We start from the raw sequence: 17,248 nt of genomic DNA, 5'->3' as shown, positions 1-17,248 counted from the left end.
GTGAATATAGCTGAAAAGAACGCGAAATAAAATCCCTGGTCTTTGATGAGGGCTAAACTACACTATGAATCACCCGATAAAGGTTATATTAAACCCTCTTCCCTGGGTAGCCTTAACACTCTAGGAGTGCTCAATTAAAAAAAAAAATAAATAAAGGGAGAAAATCACCAAATGTGATGGTTGCTATTCCACAAGGAAATAATATGCTTTTATGTACCATTCCAAAACAGATTTTGAAGGGAAAAAGCCAAATCAAACAAAACCAACTGGAACTGAACACAGCTCTCCTGTGGTATGTAAGTGACTAAACTTTTTGGATAAAGAAGATGCTACAATTCCATTCTAGATTATAGTAAAGTATTTGATAACTGACCTACAGAATTCAATTTAATTTCTACTTCTAATAGAAACAGCACAGCATTATGCCATAGTAGAAGGCACTGGTCATCAATGACAGTAAAAACTCCAAACCAGGGATTTGGAGAGGACTGCTCTCTGAGATGAGACCTGCCTGTGAGTTGAAAATTGTCTGGGTATCTTCTTTCAAATCGTCACAGGAATATAATCTGGAAGAGTCCTGCTATTATAGTCACAGTGGCAACAAAACATAGGTGGCTTTAGTAGGGAGCTCAATCAATTTATGAATGGGTTTGCATCATATGGTTGCCTTAAAGACCAGAGACCCAGACCTTATAACCCAGGAAGCTTCTTTCATTCTTGTTTTCTCTAACAGTTTCTTCTACCACTTGTGAAGAGGAAACAGATCAGTTGTGCCAGAACAGCAAGCCTTAGAAAAGAAGTCATACTAAATATTTACATTATCTTCGCTTATATTATCTTCAGTTGCAGGAAGAAAGAAACTTGACCTACTTCCCTGTGCACATAAAGAGAGTCCTTTAAGAAGCCATATGATGGATGGCAAAACAGGCTCGAAACTTTGGGAACTTCCAACAGCTCAGAAAATGCTTGTGCACAGTCACCAAAGACATGGTCTTAATTTATCATCTTTCAGGATTTTCATTGCTTGTTACAGTAAAAAACCCAAGCAAACTGTATTTGAGCTTTCCTCAGAGAACTGTGCTTTTTACTTTTGCCTCTTGACTCCTCCAACCTTACAGGCAGATTTGGCAAGTTTTCAGCTTTGGAGCTGACTGAAAATGCAAGCAGCAAAACATTTTTCTAAAGCCATTCTAAAATTGTCATCCTGATAGGAAAGAACTCATGTATCACTGTACTAGGCACTGCATAATCAGAAATTGTCTCTTATTAAAACCATACCATATACATGCAAAGTTAATGCGGTTAAGCAATTAAAGCATGAGAAAATGATTTGGAAAAGAGGAGAAACGGACACAAAATTGGAGTAGAATCAGCTGCACAGATCAGAGCTTTGGGGGAGAAGAGGGTCAGGAGTTGAATAGAAGGAAAGAGGAAATGAGATACAGGGGAGGGCAAGGCACAGCAAAACTAACTTACACAGTAAACAGTTCTATTCTGTCCATAAAAACCACCCCCAGAAATCAAATTCTTTTGAAGGATTATTCTTAGTGCACGCACAATACTTCAAACAGCAGAACCTCAAAGTCTTGTCACAGGCTGTAAATGCCCCAACACCACACAGAGTAACAGGCACCAAGGGTACAGATCTGTGCCAGTGCTACCAGTATTTACTAGAAAGAGGCAGCTGTTAAAGTGCTCTTGCACTCCTGCAATAACCAAGATTTTGCAATCTGTCACCATCATTAAAAAGCAAGGGCCTGTCCTCAGCAGCCAAACTGGGGCAACACAAGGAAGAGCAAGGCTTTCACAGCTGTTCCAGTGATGGGCACCATGCAGGCTAGAGGAGAAAGAGACTGCTATCAGCAGTCCATTGTGACAAAGTGAAGTTACTTCTCTTCAAAGGCACTGATGCACATTAGACCATAATTTATGCCCTCAGGAAGACAATGTATTAAGACATGCTTTTAGCATCCTCCTAAAATATGCTAAGCCCTCCTAAGATTTGCCCTTAACATTGTTTTCCGAATCATTCTTAACACTACTACCAAGACAGAGTCAGATTACAGAGAGGTAATAACATATAACAGAATTGTATTATATTGTTGAGCGTGACTCAACTCAATAAAGTTGACTTTATTCCCTTATCCTAATGGATATAAATCTAGACAAGAATATGAAATTACAAAGAAACAATTAGCCTTAATAGGGTGAAAAAATCGCCACTAATTTAATCAAAAGTTGTTATTAAGTACTGGAGTAAAAGGATTTGAACACAGTGCACTAAAATATGGAGCACAATATATTTGCTAAGATGCACATTATTGATTTACATAGCGATGTCACTGGCACTTTGGCTTTTTGACTCTTCTGATGTTATTTCCTGGCTATCGCGAGTTAGCTCATAAGAACTTTATAAAACTTATGATAGCTTTCATTTCAAATGAAAAAATACTTCACATCTCATTTTAAGATCACCTTCATGGTAAAGAAATTCATGCATGCAGGATGCCTGTGACACTTTAGAACTAAAGGTGCAAAAAGCATGCAGGTGACAGCTATTAAAAGCCTAACAGTCAGGTTCCAATGATACTGTCAGTCTCGTTAATTAATCAAGCATTTTTCTTCTCTGGTAGATTTAAGAGCACCTGCTCCACTCAGACAGGTACTGCATTTGTATTAAAGCCAGAGATCTAACTATGCAACACCGACATCGTTGCTCTGCCAGCCTTCCTTAACTGAGACATAGATCTTGCCTTTCTGGAAGAAACTAGAAAGTAAAACTTATTCATATACAGGTCAACAGTAAAGCACAGCAGCAATCTGCAGAATTTTGTGAAGTCTAGGTGAAGCCCAGCTGTGTAACGTGATGTAAAAATCCAGGGTAAGACACAGCTCCTATCTTGAACGGCTTACAGTTTATTTTGGAGGTTTTCCTACTCTTTCACGTCTTCATTAGAAAATGAAAGATGACAGATTCCATCAAGGTTCCTTCCTTTCAGAGTGTTCTCCTGAATGTTCCCCATCAGGAAGAAAATTGCTAGATTAGCTTCAAATTCTATGCTCTTTTGCAAAAATAATAGATGAGATCTTCCTACCCGTGGTCTCACACTCTCTATAGACAGCCTTCTGTGGATAGCCAAAATGCAAATCTATGCTTAATCTACCACTCATGTCCCCTCATAAGCTGAAATAATTCCCGAACAGATATCCCATCTATCATTTGCATTTCTACAGGGGGAAAAAAAAAATTTATAAAAAACCCCTGTGTTTTGAGCTTCTGGAACTGAATCATTCTTTAGACTAGATTTTGTTCACAATTAAAATAAGTGACAGAGCAAGAGTGCTGGCATTTTTTTGGTGAGTTTGTATCTCTCTAAGTGCTACCCACTGTGGCACATACTTGCCAAAGCCAACTCGAAGACCTTAGTAAAGTGTCAAAACAAGGCCTCAACCACTTGACCTGGAAATTTAAAATTATAATGTGCAGCCACCTTTGAAGTGGCTGTGTTTGCACTGTTCTGACCATTCCTAAAGAATGGAGTTCTGAAGAATTTGGTAAGCTCTTTGGAAAATAGCAAGCAGTAAAACAACAATTCTTCCTCTTCCACAAGTCTTTCAGGTCACAGGGTGTGTTCAGGAATAAACACAAGATGGCCTTGTGGATCTGCTGCAGTTACTTCTCTACTCTCCTCTTTCTGTTCTGAGAAGGTACCCTTTTAAAAATATTTGCAAACCTAAATCATAGTTGCGTTACTTACAGGTCTTGTCACCTTTCCAAGCTTGTGGTACTAGAAGCTAAACAGACTCAACCTCACAATATTTACCTTGTTTCTTAGCACTAATCTACTGAGTACACCGAGTTTACACATAAAGCAGTACTTTTAAATTCTATGTCCCTTAAGACTTGCGTGCAACAAAACTATTCACATCTTAAAAACATTTTAAAAATTACCTTTTTCTGCAGTTGAAGAAATAGTAACTGTAAGAGAAAAAAAAAAAAGATAAATGGTAAGTAAATCCGTATTGAATCAAAAGTTTGGCTAGCAGTAAGTATATGAGACAGCTGACTTATTCCAAAACATACTTCAGGTGTTAGTAGAGGCTCCCTACCCGGCTCTGGGGTAAAACAGGAGTTAGTGTTCCTCCTGCCAACCCTTGAGACTTGGTGAGTCAATGGAAGAGCTGCAGAGATCCAGTTCCCTGCACTAACCAAGCAAGTACACTCCTTTTCACAGACATTAATTAGATCATAATTTATGCATGTTCCGCTTCAGATATGCACCTAGCAAAGTTTTCTGAGGCATGTCAACAACTAGGCCAACAGCTGTACCACTGGAAAGCAGAAAATGCAATAAAAGAAGTTCTTACAGAAGTTCTTGTGAAACTGTGTTACATGTAACCTACTTCCCTCTCTTAGTTGTTTCCCACCACTTCTCTCTTCCCGTCACATGCTATTTTTTAACTTTTCTCCCCTGACCTGAATTCTTCAGGCACAGTTAAAACCTTTCCATTTCCTTTTCTCATACATCCTCATCTCCTTTTATCCCAACAGCAAATTCTATTGTTCAAGTCTACCTTGTATACTGCCTGACTAGTTATCGTCGAGCCCTCAGGCTTCTCCAAAACCTTCAAGCTTCATTCATCATCATTCAGGTAAGATGCGGAACAGAGAGCTGCTATACTTATTGCATCACTTTGTTCGTACCACTCCCCTTGCTGGATCTCTTCCTTAGACACTGAATTCCTGAAATTCTACGAGGAAAGGATATTTTCCTGACTTTTTATCTTACACAGCAAATTTAAGCTTCTGGTCATCAGCATGGGCAAAAGGTTAACAGAGCACACCCTGCCTGCTGCAGTTCACCTCACATTGTCTCCTCTCTCTTAGCTCAAACATTTCTATAGTCATCAATCTGTGTGCTAGTTAAAAAGAGCTTTGGAGTTCTGATGCACACTAGAGTCTGAAATCTGCAGGGCTTTGGTATACACTGCAGACCTCCTTCTGAAGGGTTACTTCAGTCACAGAGGTAGCATGTGTCTCACAACTGCAGATATCTATAGTAAAAGAGCCTGCAACTATATTATGCAACCATGCCTCTTTTTATAGTCAACAAGAGACATATTGAGGTGATATCTCAATGTATAGATGACCCCTTTTTGTTCAGATGTGTGTTTTTTTGTTTTGCTTGGATTTTTTTTTTTTTTTCATTTTTCTTTCTGCCTCTCCCTCAGAATATCCGCTTGGCGCCTTCTATCTGTCCAAGGAAGCCTCTACAAAGTTAATGGAAAAGGTTCCGGTTCCTTCCACCTAAAGAAGGAAGGAATCACCATTTAGAATAGAACAAGATTGGCTTCAAACTACAGGTCAATCCTAAAGAATAGGCTAATTTCACATTAGTTATGCATACTTGCACATCCTCCTCTCATGTTTCCCATCTGAAACAGGGACACAATCCACACAGAAAAACAGACCTGAAGCATACAATTACCTGCAAAGTATGCATGTAAATATATGACAGGTCCAGTTGTGTCATGATACAGTCTCAGCACTACTTCCCTGCATGCTACAGAAGTCACATTATTTTTACAGCAAATCCTATGAGTGTTTTTGCCTGTAATTTTACTAATGTGTTATTTCTCCAATTAGAACTTTTTCAACAACAGAAGGAGAAGATAAAATCATTAAAAAGGTGAAAAGTAAAACAAGCTTGCTGAGTAGGGTTGTTTGCTCAACTTCAAAAAAAATACTAAAAGTACTTTAGATTAAGCTTTTACTTTGGCTTCTTGTATATCTTGCGTAAACACCTCGCACACAGCTGGACAAACATGTATTTCCCTAGACAAGAAATATAAAAAAGTTATTAACTATCCTCTAACAGAATGGGAGAACATTGTTATGTATAAACTACAGGAATTTTTTTGTAAGTAATTCTGGTTAAAGCACTCCATAATCTCCAGCCTCATTTCTGCTCTTAGCACAAAAAAAAATGAGAGCCAAATTTGACGTTTGAAGACTCAAAATAATGAACAGTCTTTACATGCAGGAAAAAAGCTCAAGATTATATCACCTATGAGACTTCATCAAAAAGATCCCTAAATAAACTTCATAAAAATTAATTAAAGCTTCACAGCACCAGGAAGATAATTTTCTCTTTCGTACCTAGGTCCCTTAGGTCAGGATGCAGTTATTAGACTGTGCAGAACAATTTTAGTTTGGCATACTCCTACAGTTTGAGGTAAAAGCCAACACTGAAAAACTTGCGATTTTTATCCTGTCTTATCAGCCTCAAATGAAATAAAAATAAAAGATGGCTAGTTCTCTTCTGCCTCAGAAGTTCATGCAAGTTAAGTTTCTGTTTCTATCACTTTAGCTGTTGTTATTCCCATTGTCACACAGATTAAACGAACAACAGTCCTACTACTTGTCCAAATTCACTCAGCAAATAGCAAGTCAACAGTTTTACAGGATCTTTATAAACAAACCAAAGCCTTCCTTTAAATAAGTTAATATTTAATCTTTACATAAACCAGACCTTTAAGTATTTGCTAGGCTGGCAATGCAACAAGCAGTTTTATACCATCAAGAGATCAATTCCTGCTTTTGAACACCGGTTCAGGAAAAAACCCACATAACAAGACATTACCATTGTGTTGCACCGTCCTGCCCTGTAGTTTAAGTTACAAGCTTAGCTCTCTTGCTTTTCTCCTCTGCTGCTTCTGACTACTTAGATATTGCTGTCAGTTTCCATTAAATTAATAGCATTTTCACTTTAAACATTTCTAAAACACAGCTTCTTGTTTGGGGTGGGGAATGGAGAGAAAAAGCAGCACTGCCTATTTGCTTACTGATATTTTTTTGAACAAAACAAGCACTCCGTATGATTTATATGTTAACCTCAGAATGCAACAGCACTGTATACTAGATTAGGTGCATCAGCACAAGTTAGTGCCTTCAGCACTGCAGTCAACACAAATCTGTCCATATTTCAGAAATGTAAGCATTGCTCTTTTGAGGATTTTAAAATACATCACCATATCAGTCTATTGCTCAGCTACAAAAGGAAAGATAAGAGCAAAAATATTCTTAGGATTGGCTCCTTAATATCAAGTTTCTGGTTTCTCAATCAGACTTACAAAGTTCTAGCAAGATATAGCTAGGGAAGGATAAAAAAAATATAAATTGATGAAAGCTGCAGTTCCCATCATTGCAAAGAGCTCAGAAGCAGGCACTTGTGTGCTCCCGCACACAGTGAGTTTCCACAATGGCCTCATAATTTTCAAGGATTCAATGCCTCAGCATTACAGCACTGAGCAACTCGAACAAAGTGAACGTGCCCTGTCTGTCTGACTGCAGTGCAGAGCTTTACCGTGGCTACCTCAGGGTTTCCAAAATCAGCTCCACTAAGGAAGGCGCTCAGCAAAGCCTGCCTGTGAAGAGAGGTAAATGTGCCTACACTGAACTTCATGCTGCTGCAGCTTGTACAGGGATATACAGGCCCAATATGCTCCACTAGCTCGTCCTGAACCACTGAGCAGCTTACACATTGGACCTCCCAACACTTTGGGATCGGTGTAATATGAATCACACAAAACTTACGATATGGCTTCACTTTCTACAGAATACTACCTCCAAAATACATTATGCAGCCTTTTATTAGGCTGGATTCAAATGTACTTTTCAACTTGGTCAGCTTAGAAGACAGGCAGAAATTCCAGTTTGACTTTAACAGAGGAAAAAGTTGTCTCAGTTTTGATTTAGACACCTAGCATGACCCCTGGCAGCAAAGACAGTTTTTCCTTCATGAAACCAGTTGTTTGTTACACCTCTTTCTAGATACTCTTCCTTATATTGTTGTCTGTTATCTCTCATCTTACCTATGTCACAGGAATGAAAGAGGCGGAAACCTATAGATTATCACAGGAAATAATCCTGCAGCATAGGGACATCATTAGTTGTATAACAAATGAGATTGGGGGGGAAATGTCTTTTGTTGGAAGCATTCTTCTTGGAGTATGAACTGACAGAGGTGCAAATTTCAAAAAACTCTGGAGAATTTTTAAAACTGCTTCAAGGAAACCTCCCAGAACATCTTGGAAGAACAAGTATGTTTAGAGAACTGGTTTGCTTTCAGTTTCAGGCTTATTTTTAGGATTGCTACAAAGTGTTGAAGCACCTTCCAAATCACTGCATTACAGGAAAAAAACCCAAATCTCTCTTTTCTGAGAGAAAGAGGTGGAATGATATGCCAAGACCTTACAGGAGGCATGTTAAAAGACGACATGTTCACCTTCAACCTTGGAAGAAAAAAGCCTCACCACTCTACAAAACCCACACACCACATCTCCCTACTCTCCTAAAAAGGCATATTCCAGTGAAAGCCAGATATGCTCCTTCCAGAGCAAGAAATTCAACTGCAACTAACGCGGAAGTGTAGAAAAGGAAAAGAACTGATCTTGTTACTGATGCACTATGTTTATTTCCCCCTGCCCCCTCCCATGATGGCTCCTAGTGGGAGTCATACTTCGGGTATTACAGCCTTTCCATGAAATCTCAACAGTAACATTCACATTTTGGCTGACATTCCTCATGGGTGGGAAGAAAGAGTGATAAATGTGCAATTGCATCCCTTCACCAGATGTACAGCTTTAACTTTTCTCAGTTTTTAAGGAAAAGGGTTAAAATATATATATATATACACATGCATATTTCCAGAAGTTACCAGTACTGAAACTCGACAGAAACTCTTCACAGGCACTACCCTATGCGCAAAGGCAAGCACCACTGACATTATCCCAAGTTTTTCATTTGTTCAAAGAATGGCATTTAATTGAAAGCATAACTTAGATTTATGGTAACGTAATTCCCATTTGCAAATGCAAAACTTAATCACTCACAAGAAGATGGTAGAAACATTACCTACTGACACAAGTGGGACACACAATAAGTGAACTTCCTTAAGCAAATACTTATTTGACTTCTGTTACAGGGCAGCGCCAGAGCATGAAGACCTTAGCACCTCTCCACTGTTCTCTAAAAGCTGTAATTCCATGACCTTTCCACACTGAGCTATTTCTTATTTCCTGACTGACAGGCACCCACTAGGTGCTTTCCTCCCTAAGCAGCAGGGAGCTGTTTTTAGACAAATGACTCAAGACAACTGAGTTAACAGCATAATGTAGCCAAATGCCAACGCAGGAAGATGCTGCCAGGTCCCTGCCAAAAGGCTATGGGGGCCCAGGAATTGCACACACAACTTGCCACCAGCTGAAATCAATGCCCTCTGCAGAAATTTCATCCATACAAGCCTAGAATTGATTTATCTTCATATGGTGCTATATTGATGTATTTTTTTTTTTTACTCCACATCTCCAGGAATATGACACAGGTTTCCCTCCAATGCACTGCGAGGTCATTCACAAAGTAACATTTTATAAAACAGTGAGGCAGGAGAGGTGACTCTACAGGCCTTTGTGCTGCGCTGGCGTGAAGACGCATGTGTTGCCAGACTGCGGGCCCCAGGGATAGCACTGCCTGGGGCTGGTCTGCAGCATGGGTGCACCACTGCCCAGGTCTAACACAATGCTTACCTCAGAGGCACGACCTGTGGTGGACAACTCTTGCTGGGGTGTATGAAGTTGCCCCTCTCAACCACCTACCAGCTCCCCTGTTGCAGACAAACAAAGCAAAAGCAAGCACTCGCCCTCCCAGACACTTCATCTCAGGTTTGAGCTACAAAGGCAAGTTTGCACTACCACAAACAACAGGGAATTGCAGTGATGAAGGGTGAACGACTGAATAGCCTCTCGCCCAAACCACAACACTGGGTTAGGCACAGTCAGTCATGAGAGGGAAAAGAAACCCTGCCAGGGCCACCGATGTCTTAAAGCAGCGCAGCCGTTTGCACGAGCACAAGAGCTACAGCCCAGACTCCTCTCACTAACCATGCACAGCAAAATCACTTGAGTGAGCTACTTTGTGACTTCAAGTGATCGCAAGATGATGCCTTCAAAGGCACTGCAGGGAGTGTGTGTGGGGGAGAAATCTGGGGTGGGAAGGAGGAAGCAAATGCAGCCAGGGAAGAGATACCTTGCTGCCAGGGGGATGCTCTGTTGTTTATGGCCACCAGGTTTTCTATGATCATTATTGCCATGCCTGTTGCTAGAGGATTCAAAGAAGCATTATCACAGGGACAGGTAAAATGCATTAACATTTCAAACAGGGCAGTTCAAGCTGCACTGCAGACCGTTTCTATTATTTGTTACAAGCCATCGTTACAATTTGTTGTATGGTTAAAACAATATTAATGCAGTTCTTTCACTATAACGAGTAATTTTGAGCAGCTAAAGGCTTGCTGCCCAGAAAACATTCTCTTGTCACAATAACAAAGGAGTTTTTTATTTAGCCAAGGTCTTTTCAACCTCAATGCAGAAAGTACATGCATAAATACAAACAGGGCTACAGCAGAAATTAGCATAATTGATGCAAGATACTCCTTGGGTACTGAGTTACATTTAGCGATGAATTAAGCTATGACAAAAGATTAAAAGATTTCTGCTGTATATTCTGGGAACAGTGAATTCTGTGCTACCACTTCCACAGTTCAAAAACACAGCTATGAAGGCAGCTGACTTCTGGAACCCACAAAATCCTACAGATGACTCCTTACCTCTGCCTCTATAAAATATTCCTGAAAGCTATACCAAAGCTCTCCTAATGGTCTTCTCACCGAGGATGCCTGCAAGTTTTAAATGATTTCAAAACCAAGAGTTATACTTGGTTAGCATGCAGGAGGACGCGTTGCCAGGTCTTAACCTCACAGTCCCACACTTGTGTGCACACCAAGAACCACAATGTATTAAGAGATGTATCAGCCCAAATAACTAAAGGCTTTTTCTGCAGATGAAGTTAGTGTTCAGCTGCAGCAATGTACCAGGTTTGTTGTTCCTGAAAAGCCCTATTCCCTGAGAAGCACTATTCACTTTCAATTTACCATAATTGCTTAAAGAAACCTAATGTAACTTGATTTTCTTCAGCTATTTAATCACTATTGCCACTGCTTGTTCTATTTGCACTTTGACGGATTTTTAAACACTAGCATTACTTCTACATGCTTTCCTCAGCTGCTTACTCAAATTATTGGACTTCCTTCATTCAGATCTTTCCTCAAAATTCCACTTATCGTAACAATAACAGCTTTATCACCCAGTAGTTTGGAAGTGCTGCAAATAAGTTGTTTCCAATGTTGCCTTTAAGCTATCAAACACAGCCAAAAGAAAGCCTGGTTTCTTCTTGAAAGACAAAGAGAGCTCTTACTTGCACGAGTCAGTGAGCTGAGTTCCCTCTGGCACACAGGGGAATGGGAAAAAACAGAATCGGCAGAAAGGCATGGAAACTTAGAAGCATCTGAGTGGAGCTAGCTTATGTCCACACCACTAATTAATTACATTTACATTTGAAGGAGGGTTATTTACACTCAGGCTGGCCAGATCAAGCTCATAGTAACACTACACTCAAGTATCTGGATTTGTGAAAGGGCTTTTTGTGTTAGGAGTAACTCCAGTGGTTCTGTAGTTAAGACACTACGAGGACACTTGCAAGAAACAGGAGATACAAACAGGATAATCAGCTGGTGTTGACAGCATGATAGTATTGTGTGCTTTACAGAGCTGTCTTACACACGAGATCAGGTGTTCTGCAGGTACTACTAGAAACCATGAATATATTTAAAGCAAAAACCCAAAACAAAGAAAAAACCCACTCAACCAAAAACTAACAGGATACAATTCATTCTTATAACAGATTTTTTGAGGTAATTAATGAGTTGTTATTTCTTTTCAAAAAAAGAACGCTCTTCACTAATTTGCAGTTGTAACTGCCAGTCAATATCTGCCTTGAATATTGTCACTCAAAGCTGAGTGTCTTAATGGCTCAGGATGCTACTCATAAATCCATTTACTTTACTCTAGACAGATGAAAATAGAGTGGCAGTCTTTATGTAGCCATTCCACACAGCTGAGAGGTATGACGGCAGGAGAGCAGAGGTGTCAGTTTGTAAGGAATGAAAATTTCAGACACAGCTGCTGTGACCTGCAGATGTGAATTGCTGCCCAGTGGCAAGAACTGTCAACTGATGGTAAGGATCCGCTTTGTTTATCAGGCACTCTTCTTTGCATTTGGCTTCGGACTCTTCCAAAATCAGTTGTCTCCTTACTTACTTACTGAGCCTGCTTGCAGCAATTGTTTCCTCAAATATTAGGATAAAATCTCCTTGCAAAACTCTGCAGATAAAAATATCCTTGTAAATCTCATTACAAAATGTTAGGCATCAGGTAATGGGAGAAATCAAACTGCCCAGCAAGCTGATCTCTCATGCATTAGGTCACTGGATTCCTCAAATGAAGTTTTAGGTTCAATTTTCTGTGTTGCATTGCTCAGGTTTGATTGGTATTTGCCACCTCAGATTAAATATGGAACTACCTATGATTAGAAGAGCTAATTGTCTGCCAGCAACACATTAGCAACATAGCAGCCAGTAATGTAATTTACATGAATTTCCATCAAGATATTAGTAAGCGAAGCTTTCGAGTAGAGCCCTTTAAGGAAGTTTTGTTTTGAAAAACATAATTTAAACCTGGAGCCAGGCTCTTTTCAATGGTTCCCAGTGACAGGACAAAGGGTAATGGGCACAAGTTAGAACATAGGAAGTTCCATTCAAATACATGGAAAAACTTCTTTACAGTGAGGGTGACAGAGCACTGGAACAGGCTGCCCAGGGAGGTTGTGGAGTCCCCTTCTCTGGAGATTTTCAAGACCCACCTGGATGCAGTCCTGAGTAATGTGCTGTAGGCAATCCTGCTTTAGCAGGGGAGTTGGACTAGATGATCTCTAGAGGTCCCTTCCAACTCTGAAAAAAAAAAAAACCAACCCAAAAAACCCAAACCCAAACAAAAAAAACCCAACAACCCATGTCTGTTAGTTGTGGGAAAGTTTAATGGTGGGGAATTCATGTCTTCAACATACTGGACTTGTAGCTCTTAAATATTTTAAAATATAATAAAGTATTAAATATTTATTATGTACTAAATAAAGGTTCAAGGACTTCTCATAGTGATTAAGAGAATTTGTCCATATCAAGGTGGTTGATAACAAATGCTGCCATCTTTTGATGCTAGAGGCTTTGCTGCTTGTTCTTGCAAAACAAAATGTCACTCAGTACAAACCTTGACTGTAGCTAAAGCTACTTCCTCTTGTTTCTTTGCAAAAAGGAAGACATAACCAGTGACTCCCCAGGAGCATAACAAAAGAACCAGGTGCTGCAGAGAGGAAAAAACATCAGGGATAATAGGACAGAAAGTTTTGGCTGGAGGACAAGATCAGAAGGACATGTTTTTATTACACTAAGTCTCATTTAACTACCAGACCACTTAGGAACATTAAAAAGTGACAGCACAAAGACTGCACAAGCCACTGCAGAGGGATTTTGGGACACTTCAGAAGATCTATACTAAAATTTAGAAAATACTCAAGAGTAAACAGAGAGGGAAGCATACGAAAGAGCATGGCCTATCATCCTTGTAGCTCTCATTCAGTAAATGTTGCTCTCAGTAAATAAATAAATAAAATCCTCAAAGCTTACCTGCCTGCTGACAGTTCACCTCATATTCTTGGAAAGCATTAACTCAGGACTCTGTAAAAATGTCAGCTGAAATAAGATAAATCTGAATGCAACGTGTGCTGAGGAAAGAAACAGCGCTGCCTACTACACCTCAGAGATGCATTAGGGCTCCCATGGCAAAGTACTGGATGTAACACAGCAGGACTGCCAAACTGCCTAGCAAGAAACAAGTTTGATCTATGCATGACATCTACTGAGAGGATTAACTTTTGCTGTCATCTTCCTAGGATATGTCATATCATAATATAGTTGCAAGAATATCTTACATTTGCAGGTGAAGTACTGGAGAGTGGTGCGAATAACGTTTGTGAAGAATGAGAAATTATTGCCACTGGTTTAACAAACGAGTCAGGAACCACACAGAGTTATGGAAAGTTAGATCAGGAAAGTAATTTCTTCTAAACATCTAAGACTAAGTGTGAGGTGACCCAGACCTTAAACCTGCTGCCTCCTGAAAAGTCACACAGAAACACACACCAGGATGGGATCAGGAGGTGCAGCCACTTGTCTAGAGACTCCAGAGCAGATATGCAGCAAGAGGAGAGCACTGTCACACAGTAGGAAAGGAGACTATCACAAAACCAGGCAGCTGAGGCATGGCAGCACAGCTCCTGATGCCCTGTATGTGCCTAACAGCTCTCTCAGACCGTCGTTTCTGCTCACAGATTCCTGTTTCCACTCCTAACAGCTCCTTGGCAATAGGGTCTCCCAAGTGGCTCTGCAAGTGTGGGAAGAAGGGAGAAACACAGAATCTTTACAAGTTTGAGAACATCAATAGAAAAAGCCACACAAAAAGAGAGAATGACTGACTCTAGTGCTCAATGGTCTTTCATCCTCCCTTTGTCTAAATTCATAATTGTCTAAATTATTAATTATTTTAAAAGGTCAAGCCAACCTTCTGCACCTCTTGCTGCTTTAGCTTTATCTCAGCGGGTATCTACCCTGTAACACAGCAAGTAATATCTCTGTATGCAATTACTAGGCTGAACTCAAGCGCTTATATATATATAATTATTTAAAAAAAACCAACATGAAACTTAAGGAGCAGTAGATCAAACTGATAAAAATTTACACACAAAAGGAACCCCACAAAAATCCTCTGTAAAACTTGCATCCTTTTCCAGATACTATAAAAGATGACCTGCATGTTAATTACATAGATTTATTTTTCAAAACACAACAGAAACCAAATTTTGCTCTGTTTTGGGCTCCTTTGCAATGCTCGGGTAAATCTGCATGTCACAAACCCATAGACATGAAAGCCTTCAGGTACCATCAATCCCAGCATTGTAGAAATACACTTTGCTTCTCTGTTTTTTTAATCCAAGCTTGACAAACCTAAAAGCAATGACTACTTGTCAAGAAGAATGGTAGAGCAACAAGTTCTCTGCATTCACACTATGACATGGCAGTAGCGGAGCCACTTACTGTAAGTTTTAAGTCTACCACAGACAACTGCAAACCAGCTTATAAAATAACTGTCTGTTTAGGTGGCTTCAAACAAATAATGTCTGTTCCTCTCCAGGTTATTTAGATTTAATCTAAATTTTGGTTCACTCTCTCTGCAGCAGCAGCTTGCCTAATTCCAGATGAATTATTACTTCCATCTCTAAAATCTTTTGTCCCAAGCAGGCTAAAAAAAAACCCCAAAAACCCAACCCAAACCAAACAAACAGCTATCTCCCTGCTTAGTGCTTCACAAGAGATGCTTAAGAATTCCCTGCTCTGGAGACAAACACGCATCAGGATGCACAACCAAAACACCACAAACAAAAAAACCCTGCATAAAACCCTCACTCAATCTCTCTGTAAATCATAGGATTAAAATGCTTCCATGCTTCACATTTAAGACAATGCTGCACCATATTTAGAATCAGAGAGCGCGCTGCAGAAACTGCATAGGCAAAGCATGCTGTTCTTGTGATCCAGTTCTCTTGGACAATCTAGTAACACAATTTTAATAGTCAAAAGGGAACATGAATAAGGAACGGATGAGCCATTTGGTCTTTTGAAAAAAAAAAAAGGAAAAGCAGAGGCTGGAAATGCTGCAGGGGAGGAACTTGATTTTTAGCACAGATAAGACAGTCAAAGGTTACATAGGAGGCACTACACTGAGGATTTTGGGGAGGGGGAATGCAAAAGAAAGAGAAAAGTCTGGGGTTGTTTCTTGACCTAGGACAGCAGGAGTTAAGCACATTCCACAGAAAACAATTCAGTGACAGCAGAAGGAGGTAATATTGGGTAAGGGGCTAAAACAACAAATGTATTTGTTGCGGTTTCATTATCCCTTTCATACCCGATTTACGTTGGTAGAGATTCGGCTCACACAGAAAAGCGGCCTGTGGTTAAGGCACAAACGTTTCTATTAAATTTCATACAAACTAATGAAATAAGAATGGATACTCTTCTCCTTTGACAGAAAGAATATGGACCAAGTAGGGAGGAGTTAATGACCGATTTGAAAACTCCATAAAAGCTGTTTCAGGAAACTCAGGAACCTAGAGTTTATAACACTTGCAAGGAAAGTACATGTTAAACCAGCATAAACTCTTACCAGTCATAGGAAACTTGAACAAAAAGAGTTGGATAAACACTGATGTATTGAATGGTTGAAAAATGAACCCCATGAACCCTCAGCATTTACAGACACAATTTTAGACGGACAAGTAGGATTTCTCTTACTCCCATCTTCCACCACAGGCAGTCTCAAGTTCCAGAAGTAAAAGCAGGTACAGTGCTATTCAAGTGTTTCACCTCAGCTCAGACACCCATCTCTGTAACACCGTGAGTTCTTTGATTATAGAAAGCACGTCTATGCTAACTCATAAAAATATGAGCTGTTAGAGAACAAAGTTTTAATTACTTAAATTTCAATAGACAGCAGCACCTTAAGTTCACAGTACACAGAGGGTCAATGACCTCAAAGTAATGTCTACTGAAAACATACACGTGAAATTCTGGTCCTTTTATCCATAGCATTTTGTAGGAAGACTGGGAGACTAGTAAGTAATAAAGTAACATAAAACTCATGATTAAAAATAAAAGTGAATTTTTAGTTCACTGTTCTAACTCTAAAGGCATACAGAAAGCTCCTACTGTTGTTACCAGAGAAAAATTTGAAAGAAGAAAAATTTGAGAGAAGTTATTTTTCATAATCTTAAATACTTATACTACCCAAGCCCTTTCAAACCAAGAACAAAAGCTTTATAGTCCAAAATGCGATCAGGAAGCTCTGCAGCAATGAGCGATCACAGCTACAACAAAAGAGTAACACCACAAGCAGAGCTCCTGCTTCAGCAGCCGAATGGGTAGAAGAGACAAGCCCACACTCCCTCTTAGGAAATAGCTACTCTGAGCTCAGGTGCTCGTTTCCCGCCTGCCCCCTGGCAAGCTAAGCAACACCAAACTGGCCACAGCACCACACTTTTTGACCAAATGGTAACTAGGGATCAAGGAAAGATGCCAACTAGTGCAGAGCTGTCAGGAATGATTTAGCAGATACAGGGGAAAACTGATGACGGAAGGCTGGGGTGGGCACTGCAGATAGATAGCTGAGAGGGAGAAGAGAAATT

This window comes from Vanellus vanellus, assembly GCF_965231255.1.
Source record: "Vanellus vanellus genome assembly, chromosome: 1".
NCBI lineage: Eukaryota > Metazoa > Chordata > Aves > Charadriiformes > Charadriidae > Vanellus > Vanellus vanellus.
Note: the sequence above shows the minus strand (reverse complement) of the source record.